Source organism: Artemia franciscana, chromosome 7 (genome assembly GCF_032884065.1).
Source record: "Artemia franciscana chromosome 7, ASM3288406v1, whole genome shotgun sequence".
In the NCBI taxonomy this organism is placed as follows: Eukaryota; Metazoa; Arthropoda; class Branchiopoda; order Anostraca; family Artemiidae; genus Artemia; species Artemia franciscana.
The window spans coordinates 23,368,891-23,384,265 of NC_088869.1; the positions used below are offsets into that span (position 1 = coordinate 23,368,891).

A 15,375-nucleotide genomic window follows, 5' to 3' on the forward strand; every position below is an offset into this window, starting at 1 on the left:
GAATTAATGCATATTTTGATTTTGGCTCACCGCACATAAATAATTAAAACGAAATTTGCATATTAATTTTTTTTTTCGGCTAAATGGCTTTCTCATAGTTTTGATCAGAAGATTTTGATACAAAAGAGAGGGTGGGGGAGGAGGCTTAGTTGCCCTCCGGTTTTGGTTACTTAAAAAGGCAACTAGAACTTTTTATTTTTTTACGAACGTTTTTATTAGTAATAAATATACGTAACTTAACAATTAACTTACGTAAATAACTTCTATATTTGTATATTTTTATTACGTATACGAGGGGGTTCGCCCCCTTAGTCAATACTTTGCTCTTTACACTAAAGCTTGAAACTTGGCCTAATTCTTTAATAATGGCCCCTGAATCAGAAAGGCCGTAGAATAAATAGTTGAAATTACTAAAAATACTTTAACGTGAAGAGCGAAGTATTTCGGAGGAGATGAACCCCCTTATTTACGTAGTAATTTCTGTTCTTTTTAGGTTTTAGTGCTGCTCCTTACTTTCAGTTGAAATTTTTTTTATGTATTTTCTCATTGTTTTTCTTAAATAATGCTAGAAAATCCTGCTGCCCCTTCCGAGAAGTTCTGTCTGGTTCTGTTGACCATGACACCAAAGAATTTCGTTCCCACAGCCTCTTTAACGAATTAAATAAAAAAAACAAGTTTTTTTTAACTGAAAGTAAGGAGCGACATTAAAACTTAAAACGAACAGAAATTATTTCGTATATGAAAGAGGCTGCTTCCTCATCAACGCTCCGCTCTTTACGCTAAAGTTTGACTCTGTCTCTCAATTCTTCTTTTTAAAACAGTAAAAAACTTTAGCGTAAAGAGCGGGGCGTTGATGAGGAAGCAGCCTCTTTCAAATACGAAGTAATTTCTGTTCGTTTTAAGTTTTAATGTCGCTCCTTACTTTCAGTTAAAAAAACTTGTTTTTTTTATTTAATTTCTGAACGTTTTTGAATCAATGCATGTTTTGATTTTGGCTCTCCGCAGAAGAATAATTAAAACGAAATTTGCATTTTTTTTTGGCTAAATGGCTTTCTCATAATTTTGATCAAATGATTTTGAGAAAAAAAGAGCGGGGGAGGAAGCCTAGTTGCCCTCCGATTTTTTGGTTAATTAAAAAGACAACTAGAACTTTTAATTTTTTACGAATATTTTTATTAGTAAAAGATTTACGTAACTTATAAATTAGCTTACTTAAGGAACTTTTGTATTCTCATATTTTTATTACATATATGAGGGGGTTCGCCCCCTTGTCAGATCCTCGCTCTTTACACTAAAGCTTAAATTTTTTCCCAATTCATTAAGAATGACCCAGAATCACAAAAGCCGTAGAATAAATAGTTGAAATTACTAAAAATACTTTAACGTAAAGAGCGAGGTATTAGGAGGAGGTGAGCCCCTCAAATGGGTAATAATTTCTGTTTGTTTTAAGTTTTAATGCTGTTCCTTACTTCCAGCAGAAAGAACTTTTTCATATTTATTTTTTCATTGTGTTTTTAAATAATGCTAGTAAATCCTGCGCTCCCTTCATGGAGATTTTCTTCCCCCATGACAAATTATCGATGGAAAGTTCCCCCAGCATATCCCCCTCTTCTCAACCCCTCCCCCAACCAAAAAAATCCTCCTGAAAACGCCTGTACACTTCCCAATAACCATTACTATATGTAAGCATTGCTTAAAGCTTGTAACTTGTTGCCCCTCCCATGGGGACTGTGGGGGAATAAGTCGTCCCCAAAGACGTAGTTATAAGGTTCTTCGACTACGTTGAATAAAATGGCTATCTCAGAATTTTGAACCGTTGTGTTTGGTAAAATAATTTGCGTGGGAGGGGGCCTAGGTGCCCTCCAATTTTTTTGGTCACTTAAAAAGGGCACTAGAACTTTTCATTTCCGTTAGAATGAGCCCTCTTGCAACATTCTAGGACAACTGGGTCGATACGATCATTCCTGGGGAAAAAAAAAAAACAAAAAAACAAATAAACACGCATCCGTGATCTGCCTTCTGGCAAAAAATACAAAATTCCACATTTTTGAAGATAGGAGTTTGAAACTTCTACAATAGGGTTCTCTGATACGCTGAATCTGATGGTGTGATTTTCGTTAAGATTCTATGACTTCTAGGGGGCGTTTCCCCCTATTTTCTAAAATAACGCAAATTTTCTCAGGCTCGTAACTTTTGATGGGCAAGACTAAACTTGATGAAACTTATACATTTAAAATCAGCATTAAAATGCGATTCTTTTGATTTATCCAAATTCCATTTTTTAGAGTTTTGGTTACTATTGAGCCGGGTCGCTCCTTACTACAGTTCGTTACCACGAACTGTTTGAATAGTGTCTTATCTCGTGTTCAGCAATTGAAATGAAGGCATTTTGACATTCCAGACTTACTTAATAGTTGTATCTTCTTTCTAGGTTAAGTGAAAGGTGTTTTTTTCTAACTGAGACACAACAGTCAGGATATCTAAGAATTTTGCTAAATTTTTCAGTGGTCTCAATTTCTATGGTTTTAGCTTCATGTCTAATTTTTATATATATATATTTTTTTTAAGAATACTTTGAGAACAATTGGCGACATTTTTGTAATCATAAAATTTTTTCACAGTTTAAAACAAAAGAATAAAAATATCAACTATTGACTTGGGACTCCTCCTTAGATCAAGAGGGGCTATAGCCCAAGCCAGCTCCTCGCCGAATGCCACCACTATATAGCATAACAAAGACCCTAAATTCTACTAGTATTTCTGTTTCTTTTTTTCAGCTCTGAGGAACCATATTTTCAAGAATTCTATAAGTCATTCAAAATTTTAGAAGACATCAATCTCATAACAAAGACCTGGGTATAAAAAAAAAATTATTCAAATGGTAACCAAAATCTTTAAGCCAATTATAATACTTCTCAAAACAAGAGATGTAAAACAATAAACGCTAAATACATTTACACAAATTTAAATTAAATTAACACAGCGTATTTTACAAGGAAAAATAATAACTAGTAACAATGAACCTGCATTCTACACATAAAAACCCAACACGGTTTGTTGCCACAAAAGCAGATTTTGCTTTTAAAAACTTATCCAAAGATTTATTTTGTTCGGATTGATTAACTAATTTGCTAATGTTAGCTGAGCTTGTTCAAAGTAATGATGTTAGAAGTGTTTTGTTGGTGGTTTTAATTTTGAGTTTTTAACTTTTAATAACAAATGGAATTTTCTTTTATTCTACTTTTTGATTTCTTGAGAGCCGTAATAAGATGGTCGAAAAATTCAGTTAGTTTCCTTCAAAAATTTCCTTCTTTTAAATTTTCGCGTGCACTATCCTCTCTGTTATTTAAAAGTAAAGGTTTTTTTTTCAAGTAGCAGTAAAGAGCTACATTAAAGAATAAAAGAAAACACAAGCTATTCCACATATGAGGGGAATGACCCCTCCTTTTTTTCCTCTTAAGAATGACTGCTCAAGCACAAGGGCAATTCCAATGGGATAAACTTGATTTTACAAGGTACATCAGGAATGGAATAGCGTACTGATTGTCTTTGTTTTAAACACTAAAATTTTCTATTCAAATTTTTAGAAGAGAATCCGTAAATAAAACACTTTCAATTGCCTGTTAACTGTATTTGTTGCACTCATCAGAGCTTTCAATAAAGCAATTTATAGCTTTTTGGTCATTTTGGTGGATTTTTCGCCCTAAAGAGAGCTAAAGATAGAGAAGCAATATCTAAATCCTGAAGTACATTTTCTGTATTTAAAATCAATTACAGAACAATATTTTTTTATTAATATGCAGGAATTCATAAGTAAAATTATTGGTGCGTTTAGTGGCATGGTTTTAGTCAAAGAGTTTGTGTTAACGAACTGTAAGTAAGGAGCGACACGGCTCAAGAGTAACCAAAACTCTAAAAAACGAAATTTTTGATACAAATAGCTGTATCAAAAGTATTGGATTTTTATGCTCATTTAAATATATAAGTCTCATCAAGTTTATTCCTACCCATCAAAAGTTGCAAGCCAGAGAAAATTTGCCTTGTTTTCGAAAAAAGGGCAAACACCTCCTAAAAGTCAAAGGATCTTAATGAAAATCTCACCGCCATATTCAACGTATCAGAGAACCCTATGTAAGGTTTTCAAGCTTCTATCTGCAAAAATTTTTTGCCAGAAGAGAGATCGCGGATGCGTGATTATTTGTTGTTGTTTTTTTCCCACGGGTGATCGTACTGACCCATTGGTCCTAGAATGTCACGAAAGGGCTCATTGGAACAGAAATTAAAAATTATAGGGCCCTTTTTAAGTGACCAAAAAATTGGAGGGCAACTAAGCCCCCTCCAACGCTCATTTTTTCCCAATGTCACTGGATCAAAATTTTGAAATAGCCATTTTGTTCAAAATAGTCGAAAAATCTAATTACTGTGGATTCAACTGACTTAATCTCCCACAGTTCCCAAGGGAAGAGCTGCAAGCTATGAACTTAGCCCACTGTTTGCAAATGGCATTGGTTATTGGAAAGTATAGAGACATTTTGAGGGAAGATTTTTTCTAGTGAGGGGGGCAGGGGAAGAGGTTTACGTGGGAGGATCTTTCCATGGAGAAATTTTCCATGTGGAAAGATAATTTCCATGAAGAGTGCGCACTGGATTTCCCAGCATGATTTAAAAACAATCAGAAATTAAATTAGAAAAACTAGTTTTTTCAACTGAAAGTAAGGAGCAACATCAACATCTTAAAACGAATACAAATTATTACGTATATGAGGGGGTTCGCCCCCTCGTCAATACATCACTCTTTACACTAAAGTTCGAATTTTGTTCCAGTTCTTTAAGAATACCCCCTCGATCCCAGAAGTCATTTAATTAGAATAAATAGTTCTTTTGAAATTACTAAAAATACTATAGCGTAAAGAGCGAGGTATTGACGAGGGGGTGAACATCCTCCTGCTACGTATTTGACGGAGTTTCTTCCCTTCGATAGTACCTTGCTCTTTATGCTGAAGTTAGAATTGTGTTAGATAATGGCCGATATAAGCAATAATTTGTTTGTGTTATTTTTCGGCCAAGCTTAACATTTAATATTATCTTAAGCAGATCCCTAACTATGATTTTTATTAATAATAAACCAAAGACATTGTATGTTTTCTGCTTGTGGTTGTTATTAAATATGAAAAAAAAGAATTCCCAACAAATATTAAAATTTGAAATGAACAGAAATTATTAAATATATGAGGGGGGTTGCCCCCTTCTCAGTACCTCACTCTTTACACTAAAGTTTGACTTTTTGCTCCAATTACTTAAGAATGACTCCTGACACACAAGGACCGTTTAATTATAATAATAAGCTTATTAAAAATTCATAAACATTTTAGCGTAAAGAGCGAAGTATTGAGGAGGGGGCTACTCCCTCTTAAACGTAATAACAACTCAAAGAAAAATTTTGAGAAAATTGCGATTCAAACAGTTCGTGGTAACGAACTGTAAGTAAGTAGTGACCCAGCTCAATAGTTACCGGAACTCTAAAAAAAATTAAGGATTTTGATACTAATAGATATATTAAAGAATTGGATTTTTATGCTGAATTCAAAGGTATAGATTTCATTAAGTTTAGTCTTGTCCATCAAAGGTTATGAGCCCGTGTAAATTCCTGATTTTTTCCTGGTTTTAGAAAAAAGGCGAAAACACCCCCTAAAAGTCAATTGATCTTAAAGAAAATCACCCGATCAGATTCAGCGTATGAGAGAACCTTATATTCCTAGGTTTAAAGCTCCTAACTGAAAAAATGTGGAATTTTGCATTTTTTTTTGTCAGAAGAAAGATCATGGATTCGTGTTTATTTGTTGTTGCTTTTTCCCCAGGGGTGTTGGTATCAACGCAGTGGTCCATCAGAAGAGGGCTCATTCGAACGGAAATTAACAATTCGATTGCCCTCTTTAAGTGACCGGAAAAAGTGAAGGGCAACTAGGCCACCTCTCCCGCCACTTTTTTCCCAAAATCGTCCGATGAAAATATAGAGACAGCCATTTTGTTTATTATAGTTGAAAGGACAAATAACTATGCACTTGAATATAACATGACCCCCACAGCCCCAGGGGAAAGGTCTTTAAGTTATAAAATTTGCCCATTGTTTACGCACAGTATTTGTTATTAGGATGCACGCATACATTTTTGGGTTGGAGGGGGACAAATTTTCTGCTGGGGTTCTTACACGGAGGAATTTTCAATGAGGAGGGAAGTTTCCGGGGAGTAAAATTGTGAGGGAAATTCTACACTGCGGGAATTTCGCAGAATTCTTATACAAATTTCTTTTTATGTGTCTTGCTTTCTCTTTTCCGTCTCAATTTTACACGCGGAGTGGTTAAGAGTAATTGTCTGGGGTAAATTTTCTCCGGGATCGAATTATCTATAGGATACTTCCTTGGTGAGTGGGTTCCTCCGTCGAGGTGGGGATCAGATTTCCAGGCATTAATTAAAAAACAATCAGAAATAAAAAATCAAAAAAGTTTTTTCTACTGAAAGTAAGAAGCGACATTAAAACTTAAAACGAACAGAAATTATTCCATAAATGAAAGAGGCTGTCCCCTCTTCAACAACTCACTCTTTACGCTAAAGTTTGACTCTTTCTCACTTCTCTGTTTTCTAAGACAATGAAAAGTTTAGCGTAAAGAGCGAGGCGTTAAGGAGGGGACAGCCCCTTTCATATACGGAATAATTTCTGTTAGTTTTAAGTTTTAATGTCGTTCCTTACTTTTAGTAGAAAAACTTGCTTTTTTTATTTAATGACATTAAGAAATTGATTTATTAAATTCTTTCAATTTATTGCTTATTGACAAAGTTGCAGATTCCTGTGATGCAACATCTAGCCTCAAAAAGGTGCAATCTCAATTTTTTCTCCAAAACTTTTTTAATTAGAGATATTAGGTAACATCGCTTATATTTCATTTGACCAAATATCTTCAATAGAAACCTGAATTAAATTTCTATCTTCTTACCGTTTTCCTGAGATTAGATAAAGTTCTCTATAGAAAACCACTTGCCCTTAATTACAACAGAACTGTTCGAGGTTAGAGAAAATACTGGATAGACATGTCAACTCTTGTCGTCCACCTTTTGCACATGGAATAGAGAGCCAGAAAATTATTTCCCAAACTAAATCATCCTGGGAACCTTTACGAATCTCAGCTCTCTGAACATCCTTGATGTGGTTGGTTTATTTGTGTGCTCTTCAATATTATGATATTTAAGATGTCCGGTGTCGCCTTAATGAGACGACGCTCAGTCTAGATCATTGGTTTACAAAAACCAAACTAAGATAGGCCATCAGAATTCTCGCCAAAGGAATGAAAAGTGAAGATTAAACAGTATGAAATGTATGCATAGATTTAAACACATTTTATAAATTTATTGTTTGAACATATATAGTTGGAAATAACAAACATCCAAACTCCCAAGAACCACAGGACTAACATGTTTGTTATCATTAACAAAGATTAGAAAATGCTATGTGATGATTTTTTTAAGTTTTTGGGCTACTTTTGGTTTTTTATGTACGAACATAATAGACGTTATTACACCGAAAGATCGGGACAGTTTTTTTGGAAATAAATCTACTCACGTATTTCATGTAACACAATATAAGTCCCAAGTCTGTATCAGGGGGCCTTCAATGTTTGATCCCTCTTCCCAAAAAAAATACTTTTTCCAACTCGTAAAACAAAATAAAAGGCATATGAACAAATATATGATGTGTTTCTTAAAGTTTTGGTCCCCCCCCCCTGAGTGAAAGTACGGGATAGGTCCATTCATAGGTCCATCAACAAAAGGACAAGTGAAGGTAATATTCATTAAAAAGAATGACAATACAGGTCCAGATGGGCCGCGTTCGCATTGCAGAGATCAACTTAAAAACAAACACTGCAAGAACACAAACATGATAAGATTGGCCAGAAAATGAAAAAGAAAAGACATATTGCCTACATAACATGTCAAATGGATTAACATGTCCTACATAACATGTCAAATAGATTAAAAACTAGTAAACAATTAGATGACAGACAAAAAAAATTAAACCGATTTACAGACAAAAAAGAAGGGTAAATGAAGAGAACATAATAAAAAAGAAGGAAGAGAGGAAATCTTTTGATGATTTATCACTTATGTTGGTAATGTTGGGACAAAAGCCTGTAAGGAATTTGGCAAAGAAAAAATACACGAGACACAAATAGACTGCCCAAAATCAGTAAAATAAACTGCACACAATAAGGGCTAAACAAAAGGAGGTAGGGGACGATATTCATTACTTACCATACGAATTAGATTGGGTTAAAAAGTACTTCTATATAGTTATGTCTGAATCATGTTGGACTAAAAATGGCGCAAATGATTGGGATATAGGTACAACATTAACAATGGGCCCAAGCTGCATCCCAAGAATTAACTTAACGGCTTGACAGAGATACATCAACAAATATTTTTTAAGTTTTCTTTTTCCATTTTAAAATATATTATGGATCCTATCCGTGTGTTTGTTGTGAAGTATTTGATCAATGGGTCTTTAAAAGGCTTCTGACCTCAAAAGCCGTGTTTGAACTAAAATTCCTAAACTTTCTAGACTCAACTCCTTTTTCGAACTGAGTGAATTAATAAAGAGAGCCCTACATTCAGGGTCTAAAAATTCGAAGAGTTTGTGTATATAACAGGGGTTTTCTTATCAGAATCACCTCGTTAAGTCACTTAATAATAAGATATTGAGAGAAAATTCTTTTGTCCCTATTACATTGCTTCTAAAAAAGGAGTATTCGAAATTCTGATTAAAATTCTACAAAATTTAAATTTGCTTTAAAAAACAACGCTGGCAACATTGTACTTAAAAATGCAAAGCTAGCAATAATAAACAACTACAATAAAACTACAACAATTAGTTTGAGATTTGAAAGGTGACGTTACTGGAGGTATCCGCATCATCAACAAGAATTGGAATCCAATAGACATCCTTACTAAGTCGAAACTAATGCGAAATTTAATATCAAACTTAGAAATAGAAAAAAGAAACCCCATTGTTCTGAAATGACGTCTCTGAAATAAGTCCTGAAATGAAAATCTGAAATGATACTAAAATTCAACTCACTTACAATCTCAAGTTTTATGAATCATTAGAGTTTAATGTAAAAAATGTAAATTTTGTTCCAAGCACAGTATCTAATTTTGATGACTAGATTTGTGGTCTTAAAAGAAGCTGATATCTTGGTTATTATCATAACAAATTCAAAACACCACATTAAACGAGTGAAACGACCATTAAGAAGCTACAAAGTTTGCTTTCTCTGTATTACTCCAACTGGGAACTCTTCCACTTTGCAACTGGTCGCAGGATGAACTTCTCTGGTATATGCCCCTTCCTTCACATCTTTTGGCAAAGGTAATCAGCATGAGTGAGGCAATGACAAGTTACTCACGTTGCCTCAACTCTAGCAGGGATCATGTGTGCAGTCACCTCAGAAGCATGGTAAAATTTAAGCTTCTGGAATACCATCATGATTGTCACATCAAGTTATATCTGAAGCAATTAAAGGGGCTTATCCATGCCACTGTAACGATTGATGTCCTTATACCTTGATTTTACTAACATATCAGTGGAGCAATATGAGACTTTAATGCATTTGCAAAAGGAGGACATGTATATTCAGTATTGTCAAGACAGCAGATACAAAGTCATATCGAACAGTTCGTGGTAACGAACTGTAAGTAAGGAGCTTCCCAGCTCTATAGTAACCGAAACTCTAAAAGACAAAATTTTGATACCAATAGACATATCAAAAAAGTCAACTTTTTCTGCTGATTTCAAATAAGTAAGTTTCATTAAGTTTAGCCTTACCTATCAAAGGCAACGAACCTGAGAAAATGTTCCTGATTTTTCTAAAATGGCAAAACATCCCCTAAAATCAAGTAATCTTAATGAAAATCACGCCGTAAGATTCAGCGTATCAGAAAACCCTATTGTATAGGTTTCAAGCTTCTATCTGCAAAAATGTGGAGTTTTGCATTTTTTGCCATAAGAAAGATCACGGATGCGTGTTTTTTTGTTTGTGTTTTTTTTCAGGAGTAATCGTATTGTATCCACCTAGTGGTCCTAGAATTTCGATAAATGACTCATTCAAACGGAAAGTAAAAGTTCTAGTGCCCTTCTTAAGTGACCGAAAAATTGGAGGGCAACTAGGCTCCTTCCCCCGCACATTTTCCCCAAAATCATCGGATCCTAATTTTTAGAAAGCCGTTGTGTTCATCATTGGCCCAATAACTATGCCTTTGGGTTTAAAATGACCCCCACCCCCACAGCCCCATGGGAAAGGTCTCTTAAGTTATGAAATTTGCCCATTGTTTACGCATAGTATTTGTTATTGGGATGCATGCATCCATTTTCGGGGGGGGGGAGGATTTTCTACTGGGTTTTTTTTTGCGGGGAATTATCCATGGGGAGGATAGTTTTCAGGGAGTGAACTTGTCAGGGAAAATTATACACCGTCGGAATTTGCCAGAGTTCTTATGCAAAATTATTTTTATACGTCTTGTTTTCTCTTTCTCACCTCACATTTAAGCGCGGAGTGGTTAAGAGTAATTGTGCGGGGTAAATTTTCACGGGGATTGAATTGTCTAAAGGATATTTCCGTGGGGAGGGGGTTTCTCCGTAGAGGTTTGGCCAAGTCTCCTGGCATTATTTAAAAAACGATCAGAAATTAAATTTAAAAAAAGTTTTTTTTTTAGCTGAAAGTAAGGAGTAACATAAAGAGTAACATTAAAACTTAAAACAGACAGAAATTATTACGTATCTGAAGGGGGTTTCCCCCTCCTCAACACCTCGCTTGTTGTGCTAAAGTTTGAATTTTGTCCTAATTCCTAAAGAATGACTCCTGAAACACAAGGGCCATTTAATTAGAGCATTAAGACGCTTTTTCAAAATTAATAAAAAAAACTTTAGCGTAAAGAGTGAGGTGTTGAGGAGGGGTTAGCCTCCTTCATATACGTAATAATTTCTGTTATTTTTAAGATTTTAGTGTTGCTCCTTACTTTCAGTTGAAAAACTATTTTTTTGTGTTTAATAATAAGCCAAATGTGAACAAGTATAAATTGCTTTAAATGAATAAATGAAACCCCTTCCCCCCCAAAAAAAAAGAAATCAAGATAAAATTTAACGTCAAACGAGAAAATAGTAAATTACCATAAATGCTATTGGGAATACTCTTCCACTCATGTTTTTGAAAGGCTTCGTTTTCATTTATACTTTACAGAAAACAAGACTTATTTTGAACCTTTGGTTTTTGACAATAATATTGAATAGGAGGCAATGCTGAATTTCTATGAATTTTGTTTTCATATACCGATGTATTCGAAACAACTAATTTAGTTCTACTACCATAACATGTAATAAATTTAATCAATATTGTGTTCCTTTCAAATCCCATTTATTTCAAACATATTGAAGATCAATCGACTGATCATTTATTAAGTCATCAGATCAGAATATTGCCTCAGCACACCGAAAAAAATACTTTGAAATTTCCAAATGAAGTTTATAAGTCTTGTTTAGGCTTCAAACTTTTTTATTCAGTTTATTTCTTATATTTTTCAATAAACGGAATCAAAGGAAAAAATAATCCCGATTCCTCGACTCCAAGCGTTTATCCAAGATTTCACCCTCCAACTCCCCCCAATGTCAAAAGATCTGGTCGGGATTTGAAATAAGAGATGTGAGACATGAATTCCTTCTAAAAATCAAATTTCCTTAAGATCAGATCATCTATACGTAAGATAAAAAATACCCCAATTATGACGTTTTCCAAGAATTCTGGTTTCCCCCTACAACTCCCCCCAATGTCACAGGATCGGGTCGGAATTTAAAATTAAAACTTTAAAGCACAAGATCCTTCTAAATATCAAATTTCATTAAGATCTGGTCACCCTTTCGTAAGTTACAAATACCTCAATTTTCAAAATTACCCCCCCCCCCCCCCCCAATTACACCAAAGAGAGCAGATCCGGTCCGGTTATGTCAGCCACGTATCTTAGACAGGTTTCTATTCTTCCCATCCAGTTTCATCCTTATCTCACCGCTTTAGGTATTTTCTAAGGTTTCCGGTCCCCCAACTGCCCCCCCCCCCAATTACCCTTGATCCGGTTGAGATTTAAAATAAGAGATCTGAGTTACGAGGTCCTTCTAAATATGAAGTTTAATGAAGATCCAATCACTCCTTCGTAAGTTAAAAATACGTAATTTTTTCTTATTTTTCAGAACTAACCCCCCCCCCTCCAATAGAGCAGATCCGTTCTAATTATGTAAATCACGTATGTAAGACTTCTGCTTATTTTTCCCACCAAGTTTCATCCCGATCCGTCTAATCTAAGCGTTTTCCATGATTTTAGGTTCTCCCACCCGAAACTTCCTCCAATGTCACCAGATCCGGTTAGTATTTAAAATAAGAGCTTTGAGAAACGATATCCTTCTAAATATCAAATTTCATTGAGATCCGATCACCCGTCCGTAAGTTAAAAATACCTCATTTTTTCTAATTATTCAGAATTAACCCCTCCCCCAACTAACCCCATAGAGAGCGGATCCGTTCCGGTTATGTCAATCATGTATCTAGTACTTGTGCTTATTTTTCCCAACAAGTTTCACCCCGATCCCTCCACTCTAAGTGTTTTCCAAGTTTTAGGTTTCCCCCTTCCAACTCCCCCCAAACCCAATGTCACCAGATCCGGTCGGGTTTAAAATAAGAGCTCTGAGATACGATATCCTTCTGAATATCAAATTTTATCGAGATCCGATCACCCGTTCGTAAGTTAAAAATACCTTATTTTTTTAATTTTTCAGAAATACCCCCCCCCCAACTACCCCAAAGAGAGCGGATCCGTTCCGTTTATGTCAATCATGTATCTAGGGTTTGTGTTTATTTTTCCCACCAAGTTTCATCCCGATCCCCCCACTCTAAGTGTTTTCTAAGTTTTAGGTTTCCCCCTTCCAACTCCCCCCACCCCCAATGTCACCAGATCCGGTCGGGTTTAAAATAAGAGCCCTGAGACACGATATCCTTCTGAATATCAAATTTCATCGAGATCCGATCACCCGTTCGTAAGTTAAAAATACCTTATTTTTTCTAATTTTTCAGAAATACCCCCTCCCCAACTACCCCGAAGAGAGCGGATCCGTTCCGTTTATGTCAATCATGTATCAAGGGTTTGTGTTTATTTTTCCCACCAAGTTTCATCCCGATCCCACCACTCTAAGTGTTTTCCAAGTTTTAGGTTTCCCCCTCCCAACTCCCCCCCATGTCACCAGATCCGGTCGGGATTTAAAATAAGAGCTCTAAGACACGATTTCCTTCTAAACATCAAATTTCATTGAGATCCGATCTACCGTTCGTAAGTTAAAAATAACTCATTTTTTCTATTTTTCAGAATTACCCCCCCCCCCCCCAACTACCCCAAAGAGAGCGGATCCGTTCCGATTATGTCAATCATGTATCTGGGACTTGTGCTTATTTTTCTTATCAAGTTTCATCCCGATCCCTCCACTCTAAGTGTTTTCCAAGATTTTAGGTTTCCCCCCTCTAACTCCCCCAATGTCATCAGATCTGGTCGGGATTTAAAACAAGAGCTCTGATACACAATGTCATTCCAAACATCAAATTTCATTAAGATCCCATCACCCGCTCATAAGTTAAAAATACTTCATTTTTTCTATTTTTTCCGAATTAACCAATCCCCCCACCCCCCCCCCCCCCCCCCCCCACCCCCAGATGGTCAATTTGCGATTGCTATATGTCACTTGGTTAATACCAAGTGCCATAAAAACAAGTTAATGTAACTGAAAGTAAGGATCGACATTAAAACTTAAAACGAACAGAAATAACCCCGTATATGAAAGGGGCTGCTCCCTCTTCAACGCCCTGCTCTTTGCGCTAAAGTTTGACTCTTTCTCTCAACTCCACTTTTTCAAACAGTAAAAACTTTAGCGTAAAGAGCAGGGCGTTGAAGAGGGAGTAGCCCCTTTCATATACGGGGTAATTTCTGTTCGTTTTAAGTTTTAATTTCGCTCCTTACTTTCAGTTAAAAAAGCTTGTTTTTTTATCTAATTTCTGAACGTTTTTTAGCTAACCCATGTTTTGATTTCGGCTCTCCGCAAATGAATAATTTAGCGAAATCGCATATTAATTTATTTGGCAAAATGGCTTTCCCATAGTTTTCATCGAATGGTTTTGAGAAAAAAGGAGGGGGAGGGGGCCCAGTTGCCCTGGGCCAAAAATATGCGTAACTAAAGAATTAGCTTACGTAACAAACTTCTATATTCGTATGTTTTTATTACGTATATGAGAGGGTTCACTCACTCGTCAATACCTCGCTCTTTACATTAAAGCTTAAAATTTGTCCCCTGAATCACAAAGGCCGTAGAATAAATAAACGAAATTACTAAAAATACTTTAGCGTAAAGAGTGAGGCATTAGGAGGAAGTGAACTCCTTATATGCGTAATATTTTCTGTTCGTATTAAGTTTTAATGCTACTCCTTACTTCCAGTTGAAAAAAAACTTTTTCATATTTATTTTTTCATTGTTTTTTAAATAATGCTAGAAAATTCTGCGCCCCCTTTATGGAAATCTTCTTCCCCCATGACAAATTACCCCATGGAAAGTTTCCCCCACATAACCCCCTCTTCTCAACCCGCCTTCCAACCAAAAAACCCCCCTTAAAACGTCTGTACACTTCCCAGAAAACCATTACTATATGCAAACACTGGTCAAAATTTGTAACTTGCAGTCCCTCCTACAGGGACTGTGGGGGAGTAAGTCGTCCCCAAAGACATAGTTATAAGGTTTTTCGACTATGCTGCATAAAATGGCTATCTCAGAATTTTGATCCGACGACTTTGGGAAAAAATGAGCGTGTGAGGGGGCCTAGGTGCCCTCCAATTTTTTCTGTCACTTAAAAAGGGCACTAGAACTTTTCATTTTCGTTTGAATGAGCCCTCTTGCAAAATTCTAGGACCACTGGGTCAATACGATCGCCCCTGGGAAAAAACAAACAAAAATATAAACACGCATCCGTGATTTGTCTTCTGGCAAAAAATACAAAATTCCACATTTTTGTGGATAGGAGCATGGAAATTGTACAGTAGGGTTCTCTGATACCCTGAATCTGATGGTGTGATTTTCTTCAAGATCAATTGACTTTTAGGGGGTATTTTCCCCTTATTTTCTGAAATGAGGCAAATTTTCTCAGGCTCGTAACTTTTGATGGGTAAGACTAAACTTGATGAAACTTATATATTTAAAATCAGCATTAAAATGCGATTCTTTTGATTTAACTATTGGTATCAAAATTC

The 15,375-nt window shown here is 35.6% G+C and overlaps 1 protein-coding gene and 1 long non-coding RNA gene across 3 annotated transcripts in view; one reads left to right on the forward strand and one right to left on the reverse strand.

Moving 5' to 3' along the window:
- Window positions 1–15,375, reverse strand: part of LOC136029006 (nidogen-like) — a 258,905-nt gene that overhangs the window by 236,431 nt on the left and 7,099 nt on the right. The window contains exon 1 of one of the 2 annotated variants that reach the window (XM_065707011.1): window positions 6,993–7,160. The exons of the other annotated variant lie outside the window; for it this stretch is intronic. The gene's annotated coding sequence lies outside the window, so the exon portion shown is untranslated. Of the gene's footprint in view, window positions 1–6,992; window positions 7,161–15,375 lie in introns of those variants that run through there. 2 annotated transcript variants of the gene reach the window in all.
- The window catches only part of LOC136029016 (uncharacterized), a 75,219-nt gene that overhangs the window by 53,319 nt on the left and 6,525 nt on the right, over window positions 1–15,375 (forward strand). The window lies entirely within an intron of this gene.